The following is an 11279-nucleotide window of genomic DNA, read 5'->3' as shown; positions in this document are numbered from 1 at the left end:
TGAATGTTCTAGGTATTTCATATACTGTTTTCATTATACCATTGTTTGCTGCTTTTTCTGTTTCTTCATTTGTTCTTCTATAAAAGTTTTCTGTCCATTGCCTTTTGTCATTTCTCATACTTTTCTTCACCTCCTTGTCTTTGTCACTATACTTGGCATTTAAGCTGTTCTTAACTCGTTCTGATCTACTGTTGTTAGTTCTTTCCTTTAGTTGTCTTCCCTCATCTACAAGTTTCCATGACTCATTGGATAGGATTTTTACCAACGCGCTCGATCTTTGAAACATATATAGGGTGTTAGTTGCTTTTTCTTTATAGCATTTTCTTATACCATCCCAGAATGTGTCTATGTTCTCTAGTTCGTCTAAGAGTTGGAATTTCGTTCTTCAGCTCAATTGAGAATGTTTTTCTTACTTCTGGACGTTGTAGTTTGGTGGTATAGAATCTCTTTCTTTGCAGTGTCTGTTACTACATTGTATTTCTTAAGTGTTATTCTTTAAGGGAGCTACCATTTGATTTTTATGGGGGGGCTAGGATGAACAATTTTGTCCTGCATTTTTTTTTTAGCTGTAATCTCTGTCCTGCCTTTTTATTTTTCACTCTGTTCGGTCCTGCCTTTTTTTTTTAGTTTATCCTGACTTTTTTTTACCTAAATTGTCGTCCTGACTTTTTTTTTTTTGCGAGTGTCTCATCCTGCCTTTTTTTTTGACTCATAACTCCTGTCCTGCCTATTTTTTTCAAATTTCATCCTAGCCCCCCCCATAAAAATCAAATGGTAGCTCCCTAATTTGCATTTGAGGAGTTCGTGATCGCTGCCAATGTCTGCTCCTCTCATTGCCCTTGTGCCGGTTCAGTATTGAAGTTCTGTGTTGTGCATATACTCATAAGTTAAAAAAACTTATTTTCACAAAAGCTTTTTTAATTCCTTTTTCGACAATGGTGTCCGGTACTTCTCACATTTTACAGTAAAGGGAAAACAATCATTTTTGATAAAGTTAGTAAAAAAAACTATTTTTCAATCTTGAAAGCAAATTGCCTTGCGTGTAAGGTAAAGGTAATATCTTTGGTTAGCTTGCTTGCTAGCTGAACCGTGAAATCATGATGATGTAAGATATACGACCATCCTTTCGGAGTAGTGTACGTAATCCTACAGACAGATTTTGTTACCCGTTAAGACTAAAATCTACTATTAAGGGAGGGTAGCATATATAACCTAATAATGACTTCATGGTTTAGCTAACTAGCAAGCAATCTAACAAAAGATATTACCTTCGCCTACACACTGAGGCATTTTGCTGCATTTCAATAACAGCATTAATGGAACACATTCTACTTCATCAGATGCACAATTTGACAATCAGTGTCTCTATAAGGAGCCTTAAAGGATGCTTCGAAAAACGTATTTACAAACATTTCAGAGCTGATTTAACAAAATAGAGAGACCTCACCAATTGTATGGTCCCTAATATTATTTCATTGTATAATATGTTTAATGTTGATTTATCTGAATAAATATTGTTTAAACTAATTGTATGGTCAGAGTTTAATATTCCTGAATGCCAAAAAAAAAAAAAAAATCAACAATAATTAACATTTTGTTTATTAACATAATTATAAAAGCATTGTGACATTGTATTCAACGTACGATTGTCCCATTATCAATGTTTCGTGTCTATCCAAATAATGTTAATATGGCACGTGAATTTCAAAGGTTTTTCGAATTATCATGTTGGTTAAAATTTTCACAACACACACACACTGCAACCGATTATAAAGAAAATACCAACGAGCTGCAGTATCACATACATACTAGTGTGTGCGTATGTATTGTCATTTGATAATTCACCTTGGACATTTACATAACTCGCACTAGTATTATAAAGTTCAACTGCTGAAATCAGATGTTTGTCAGAATGATTATAAACATCAAAGTTTCTACTAGAATTATAAGCTCCAATAATGAACATTAGGGTTGTGTTCCACATGATTTTTTAAAAGTTAATAATACCCTCCGCGTTCTCAATGGCGTTCGAGTCACGTTTTCAGGGATGCCGTCTGGTCGTTGCGTTCTCGACGTTATGACCTATGCGTTCTTCGTTATAGTGAATGGTGTGTTCTACCAAAGTGTTCGTTCTCTTTGTATGTGCTATCAATAAATTGTCTACAATAATTTCCACTAGATTCGTTATGATTGAATTGGAAATTTGTATACTTCTTTTTTGTTTTCATAAGACAATTAATTGTGCTCAAACCTTTCAGTCATATCAATTGCAAATAGACGCACTTCAACGTATGAGAATATTCCTTTATATACAAAAAAAAAAACCTGTAGCCTATAGACTAAATACCTTTAATCCTAGTAAAGTAATACTGTAGTTAATCAGGATTTAATCCGCATAGACAGCTTAGTTTAATGTTTTCTCGAAGTATCATAGGAAATACGCAAAGTATATTTCTAAGTTTCAAATTACTCGAACGGTGTACAAAATTGTTTTTTTCTTCTAATCAATACCTTGCAAAAAAAATTGCTAATTTGAAAGAATATTTCTTACAGGGATATGTCTCTTACCATTGTAAAACGTTCATCAGTTTCAGTATCGGAATATAGAAGTTCCTTCTCTTTCCGAATCCGCTCATCTTTATAAATTTCAAGAATTGTCGTTGATACGAAGTAAACTGTAAATTTCGATAGAACAGGGATTTGTGTAGCAATATATAAATATTTGTATTGGACCACACACTTGAAAGAAAAATCTGAATGGATTTATAAGTGCATCAAATATATCCTTATCGATTCATTGGTGATTCTTTCCGAGTATTTCGGCTTCCTCTACCATAATAACAGACTTCCCGGTGTCCTACACGCTCCCTTGGGCCTGTTGGGTGGGGATTGGTCTGGTGGTGGGATAATATTTTAAAGGATACATCTCCATTAATCCTTAGGGAGTGTACATGGATCCGCTGTACCCTTGCAGTCAATCAAGGGGTGCGTCTCAACTGGCAGAATCTCGAAGTACATACATACATTGAATCATGAATGGCTGCTGAGATACGCCTTTTTAATCTATCCTTCTTTGACAAATTGGTTTCATTTTCATCTCTCATGATATCGATTTACAACGAGAGTTTGTAAGTACTTTCACTGTGATGTATAGTAGAAGCCTTTTTATGATTTAAATAAGTTCCAAACAGACGAAATAATCTGGAACAAATATTTCTGATTGAAACAAGATATTAAATAGAAACAATCTAATGGAAGGCTTATAATTTTGCATATCAGTTTCAGATTTAGGTAACATAATTAACACTCATACTCAGTAGCAATCTAATTAAAAACCGATCTCTCATCGCTCCTGTTTCTGATATGTCGCGTGGGAGCTCGCGACATATCAAAAACAGAAGCGATGAGAGATCGGTTTTTAATTAGATTGACTCACTGTAGTGCTCGAATTGAAAAAAAAAATTGATATACTAAATAAAATACAAAGTTGTAGAGCTTTAAATACCGAACAATTGTGCCAAATACGACTAATGCAACCTTTCCCTGGGGATAGGGACTATTAATATTTTCTATAGTATATATTGTCCCTGCTGGGTATAGACAATTTTTTTTACAGGGAATCCTAAGCGTTTTGAATAATTCAACATTTTGTATTCAGTAACAGCTCATGACTCGAACTTCTCTTGGACTGAGTTTTATTACGTATTGTTATATGCGTTTATTTTTTTACATTGCCGCTAGAGGTATAGGGGGAGGGTTGAGATCTCAAAAACATATTTAACCCCGCCGCATTTTTGCGCCTGTCCCAAGTCAGGAGCCTCTTGCCTGATTTTTAATTTTAGTTTCTTGTATATAATTCGGAGTTTAGTATGAGGTCCATTATCACTGAGCTGATGTAGATATTTGTTTAGGGGCCATGCAGCTGAAGGACGCCGCATCCGGGGGCGAGAATTATCGCTGCATTGATGACCCATTGGTGACCTTCTGCTGTTGTCTGTTCTATGGGTTGTTGTCTCTTTAATACATTCCCCATTTCCACTCTCAATTTTACTCAATGATATTTAATGTCAACACTTAAAAGCCGGCTACTGGGCTGTATAGTGATACCATCTGGAACGAAACATCAAGCAGATTTTAGTGCCACATTTTTGGCAGCTGAATCCGAATTTAATTTATTGTCCCTTTATAATTTTTTTTGTGTGTCTGTTTTGGTTGTTTACCCATTTCTGTCTCAATAATGGTACTATAAAAAAAAATAATGAAATGTCTCGCCTTCTTTACTGACCATTGATTTTATGTTGATTGTCCTAAATATAAAACTTTACTATCAGTATCATATAAACTTAACATGATCCAAGAAAATGAGGTCAAGGTCAGAAAACTCCAACGGAAAATACATGTTCACCTTACAATCATTCAATACACCAAATAAAGATGACCTATTGGTTATAGCTTCGCATAAAATGACTTAACCAGTAAAACTTAACATTGACCAATGAACATGAAAATGAGGTCAAGGTCAGATGAACCATGCCAGAAAGACATGTACACCTTACCATCAATCTGTACATTAAATATATTTGCTCTATTGCTTATGGTATCCAAGAAAAATACTTAAGTTAGCATTGACCAATTCATATATGAACCATGAAAATGGGGTCAAGGTCAAGTGATACCTGCAAGACAGGCATATACACCTTACAATCATTCCATACAACAAAATTATAGTTGACCTATTGCTTATAGTTTAAGAAAAATATACCAAAACACAAAAACTTAACTTTGACCAATGAACCATGAACATTAGGTCAAGGTCAGATGAAACCTTTCAGTTGGACATGTACACCAAGGTACAAGCAGTCTCTGATATATATTGACTTGACCACTAAAACTTAACCTTGTTCACTGATCCATGAAATGTGGTCAAGGTCAGATGTAAACGGACATGAGGGCCTTGCAAGGTCGCACATACTAAATATAGTTATCCTATAATTTAAAATAAGAAAGAAATTAAGGACTACAAAAAAAAACACCTTTTTTTTTTAAAAAGTAGTCACTTAACCATGAAAATGGGGTCAAGGACAACAGATATATGACAGACAGAAAATGTGTAACATAATGCATCTATATACAAAGTATGAGGCATCCAGGTTTTCCATCTTGAAGTGAGCTAAAGCTGGATCAGTATCCCCATGTAGAGCTTTCTGGGACAAAAATCCCAGACTACATATATTGTTGTGCAAGTGGGAAATTTAGCTAGCTATTTCTTCAGGTTTAACCCACCATTTTCTCCAATATATGTCTTGTTTTGAGATTTGGTAAAACAAGTCTGATAAGAAAAGCCAAGAGTGGTTATCCCAGACTTAGCAACTTTTACAGGTTAACTTTATATAATCAGCACCGGTAACCCTATTACATAACCATCGCCTGTCTAAAGTCAGAAACCATGTAAAAAATCTAAATACCTTTTGTTTTTGAGAGAAGTAAAGTGTTGATGTCAGACCTTTATAACTCATTGTAACTGCTTTTTTGACTTACTACTATTCACAGCTTGACAATATAAAAATTTTGTAAGGGTTCCGCGAAACCCAGTGTCTCGCCTACTTTTGCTGTAAATTGCAGGATCAACAAAAATGAGGGAAAAATCAATAAAAATATTCCGCTTGATACCATGTTTGGATTGTAGGAAGCTTCTGTCCAAGTTTGGTAAAAAATCCTGGATAGTTTATGAATCTAATAAATGTTTTAAAAACTTTAACTGCAGACTGGATGTAATGTTAACTGGAAGAAAAACTAAGTCCATTTATAAGTAAATTACAGATACACAGGTACAAAATATTAACAAAATTTCCTTCTAGATACTAGCTTTTGATCATAAACAAGCTTCTTAGTTTGGTACAAATAAAAAATAGAATAAGAAAGTTATCAATTTTTTTTAAAATTTAACCACAGAGTGAATGTGTTGTTTCCTGGCAGAAAAAAAGTCCATTTAAAGTAAAATATGGAAAAAATGGATTTGTCATTTTACAAAATTTACTTCTGGATACTATCTTATGATCATAAACAAGCTTCTGTCCAAGTTTGGTACAAACCTAGGATAGTTTAAGAAAGTTATTAAAATTTAAAAAACTACAACCGCAGAGTGATGTAATGTTTTCCCGCAGAAAAACTAAGTGCATTTATAAGTAAAATACGGAAATAATGGAATTTTATTTTCACAAAATTTACTTCTGGATACTATCATATGATCATAAATAAGCTTCTGTACAAGTTTGGTAGAAATCCAGGATAGTTTAAGAAAGTTATTTAAATTTTAAAAACTTTAACCACAGAGTGTATGTAATGTTTTCCCGCAGAAAAACTAAGTCCATTTATAAGTAAAATACGGAAAAAATAGAATTTTATTTTCACAAAATTTACTTCTGGATACTATCTTATGATCACAAACAAGCTTCTGTCCAAGTTTGGTAGAAATCCAGTATGGTTTAAGAAAGTTATTAAAATTTCAAAAACTTTAACCACAGAGTGAATATTTGTGGACGCCGCCGCCGACGACGGGATGTAGGATCGCTTAGTCTCGCTTTTTCGACTAAAGTCAAAGGCTCGACAAAAAAGAAGATGTGGTATGATTGCCAATGAGACAACTGTCCTCAAAAGACCAAAATGACACAGACATTAACAACTATAGGTCACCGTTGACAATGTTTACTTTAAAATCAGTGATTATCCTTTATCACTTGCAAAAAGTGTGAAAACCAATCAATGTGATTGCAAAAAATTTATGAATGAAATTATGAACATGATACATGGGAGTTTTTGCAAACTAGAGGCCCTCAAGAGTCTGTGTCGCTCACCTTAGTCTATGTGCATATTAAACAATAGACACAGATAAATTCATGACAAAATTGTGTTTCGGTAATGGTGATGTGTTTGTAGATCTTATTTTACTGAACATTCTTGTTGCTATAATTATCTCGATCTATAATGAACTTGGCCCAGTAATTACAATGGAAAATATTTTGTAAAAATTTACCAAAATTTATGAAAATTGTTAAAAAATGGACTATAAAGGGGTCAATTGACAATTTTGTTCATGTTGATTTATTTGTAAATCTTACTTTGCTGAACATTATTGTTGCTTACAGTTTTTCTCTATCTATAATAATATTCAAGATAATAACCAAAATCTGCAAAATTTCCTCAAAATTACTAATTCTGGGGCAGCAATCCAACAATGGGTTGTCCGATTTGTCTGAAAATATCAGGGCTGATAGATCGGGACCTGATAAACAATTTTACCCCGCATCAGATTTGCTCTAAATGCTTTGGTATCAGAGATATAAGCCAAAATCTACATTTTACCCCCATGTTCTATTTTTAGCCATGGAGGCCATCTTGGTTGGTTGGTCAGGTCATCGGACACATTTTTAAAACTAGATACCCTAATGATGATTGTGGCAAAGTTGGCCCAGTAGTTTCAGAGGAGAAGATTTTTGTAAAAGTTTACGGACAACAGACGCTAAGTGGTGAGAAAAGCTCACTTGACCTTTGAGGTCAGGTGAGCTAAAAAGTAAGTCAAAGACAAAGACACCAAGTAAAGATATTTTATTTGTTACATCTTTGAAAACATAAATAGAACTAAAATAAAATTAGCACAAATAACATTAGCTCCAATCACAAAAACAATGGTGAGATATGTTTCTAAAAATAAATATCACAATACATGGCTCTAAACATATACATAGTAAACGTGTCTGTCTTTATGTATGCAAAATAAGATATTATATTAAAATTACATGCACTTATAAATACCATAAGCATGTGAAATTGAAATTGTGTAGCATAAAAAAAGATATACAGTTTAACATCCAATCAATAAATACAGGTGATGCAGTACATACTATATTCATAAAAATCAGATAAATATTTTCCTCTTTGAACCATGTTGATGATAGGAAAATAGAGACATTTCAAATTTCTTTTGGTAGTTTGGTGCTAAAGGGATAAAATTGCTATCTCCCTTTGAAAACTTTTTAAATAATATCTCCCTTTGGAAATTTGTTACAATATTATCTCCCTTTTTGGAAATTTGTTACAATATTATCTCCCTTTTTGGAAATTTGTTACAATATTATCTCCCTTTGGAAATTTGTTTAAGTGGAGATTAACAACTTACATTTCTATTATTCTTTTGACAGGTTTTCTAACATATGCAATTTTCTTTCGTTAAGATTATGATATCATGTTTTGAAAGCCTTAAGGAGGCTTGCGGGTATAAAGATTTTTAGAAAAAAATTAAACATTTATTTTTCATTACAAATTTTATTTATTACCTTTAGTAGTTGTTACTTTATCTTACGGTAAAAAATTCATTCCAAGAAATTAATTTGTGTTGGCCCCAGGTGACTTTTAAAATGAAAATATCATTTAAAACGCTCAAAATTATTTCCCTTAGGTGCAAAAATGCCATTTTTTTAACTCAATGGTGACCTATATTTTTTAATGTTGTTTTTGAATAAGCTGTACATAAACTAAATAATTGTAAAATTTAAGCGATTTCTGTAATTTAGTTCCTTTTTTATTTTGATATTACCGCTATTTCTCCTATTAGTTCAACAGAAAAAAAGGACATTAACAAAAATGTATGCTTCTTTTGAAGACAGATTGTGAGCGTAAATGAACGGTAACCCCATTTTTTTATTTCATTTTTCTATTAAGTATAAGATAAAATTAAATTTATAGAGAAATATAGCGAAATCCTATATTAAATATAAAAATCGATTTAGACCCGCGAGCCCCCTTAACCAATCTAACGATACTTGTTGTTAAGTAAGGTTTGAAATAACAAAAAACAATAGGAAATTTTGTTATGCACATATTTCTGATATTAAAAATCATCAGGAGAAAACTCAACTCCAGATACAACAAAAGTAATGAGAATTATTTTTTTAACATCTAAACACTCTTTTAACTTTCATTCATTGAACAATTAACAGAAATTGTTATGGCACTCATCACCACCATATGACCTGTGTGGATAAATAGGTTGAATTAAAAATAGTGGTTTTATAGAAAACAAAACTCTACAGAAATTTGGATTGTACAACTATATGTATATCATTGAAATTACAAATCAGCATTACTGCATAAATTATGTATGTAACAGTCAAAGGCAATAACTCAATAGGAAGCATAAATTACTTTCTAAATAAATTTACAACCAGTTTATTGTATTACTAAACCTAGTTTAAATCATAACAACCTAATTCTACAAATGAGGTATATCAAAATCTGAATGTATTAGATATATGCATTATGGAGCATTGGTACTGGCATAAATTGTAGAATAATTTTAAAAATTAAATAATCCCTGCAACAACTCATCATGGATAAGGATGACATATTTGCTACTGGAGATCAAGCAAAAAAAACACAACAACAAATGTATTATGATTTGTTTCTTTTTATATTTCATTTCCCAACCAGTAGAAGTCAACTAAGTTAAAGTTAATATAATGTAGAGGTCAACTAATTTAGGTGACCTCAAACCTTTTCAGAGATAAAGCAACACATTAACAAATGGCTTTTCCCTTTGAAATTTCAATTCCGTTAGCTTAAGGATGTACTTAGGTGAGGTTTTGAAATTTGTGTCAAATGTTTTTCCATACAATACAATGTAAAATATTTTGCCCCCTAACACCCATTTATTTTTTCATATAAGTGTTAATAGCTCATGAAAGGTCATTTACCAAAATTTTAGAAGATTCTTAATTTTCTTTCTTTTGTTTTGAGAACTTATAATACCAACGCAAATATTAAGGTAAAAGTCCGAGTCAGCCTTTTCCCGCCATATGTTAAATGTCAAATATCTCGAAAAGGAGGTCCATGACCTGTCAATATTTTTAGCTTATTTTTATCCTTAATTGATGCTCTACCAGTTTATAGTTTTAATTTTAACTTCTTAATTTATTAATTTTCACATAACCTCACCTAAGTACATCCTTAATAGTAACTCTAGAGGAGATTATGAAAATATGACTAAAATAACTTATGTGCTGCCATCCCATAATATCATTCAATCAGCACATCATAATATCAATCAATCAACACTTCACAAATCTGTGTTAAGGATCTCCTAATTGTTATTCCTCAATGGATGGAAAGATATGGCCTTGTAGCTTCTAAGAAGAATGTTGAAAAGTAACCAATCAAAATCAAGCATTGTCTCTGACAGCCATGTTTTCTATCAGTTCGAAAACGAAATAGGAACTTTCAAAAGGGACCATCTGTACATTCAACTAAGTTTTAAATGATTAAGAGAATTGACAACAATGAGCAATGATTTGAATGTTGGACATTGGAGCACGGATACGAGACAGATAAAAAAAAGGATAATGGAAGCTTCCACAAATATTTGAAATAAAATAATCAAAAATGTAATTTCAAAACCGGACAAAATGTGGTAACCATTGGAAATCTTCATGCGTAACAATTTAATGCATACCGTAAGCAAATTTACTATAAAAAAAGAGGTATGCTATTACAATTTGTAAATAATAATGCCATCAACTGATAACTGTTTTACTTGTAAGAATTGGGAGTTTTAATGTATGTTTGAAAATAAATGGCAGTGAAGCGCTGAAAAAGCTAATGAAATGTTTTATAAACAACCTTAACCATTATATGACATCTTTATTTTTTGAAGCATTTACCTGTCCACAATTGAGGCTAATATGAGGCAGGCATTACCTGTAAATGGGGACGAAGTCTGTATGAATTATTTTTTTGTAACTTAAATATTTGTTAAAAAAAAAGAAACGGAAATACCGTAACGTTTCCGATTTTGGTTCTGTTGTTAGGGATTTTAGTTGTGACATTATTTAAATTATGACGTCATATGCAATGTAAACAAAGAAACGTCCACAATTGAGGCTATTATCATGTCATTGACAATTTTGACCTCTGCTATGCCAACAAAGACTAACAACATGGGAAAAGAAGGCATGAAACATCCTGCAATGGATCTTTTTGAGTATATACACAACACTGAATTTAAACAGCTGCCCAAAACACATTACCCATGCAAAAGTTAAAATATAAATAAATCATTTAAAAATATGATGTTTTTTCAATGAATTTTGTAAGAATATTTTCTCTAGGATACAAGTTAATGAACTATTTAAGTATTAAAAACGTAATATCTCGTAAAAAAAAGGTAAATGAACAAACTCACTTTGCTTTCCCTCATAATAGAAAAATATGAAAAATGACAACCAACT

The sequence above is a fragment of the Mytilus edulis genome, chromosome 12 (assembly GCF_963676685.1).
Source record: "Mytilus edulis chromosome 12, xbMytEdul2.2, whole genome shotgun sequence".
In the NCBI taxonomy this organism is placed as follows: Eukaryota; Metazoa; Mollusca; class Bivalvia; order Mytilida; family Mytilidae; genus Mytilus; species Mytilus edulis.
This window is presented reverse-complemented; position numbering follows the sequence as displayed.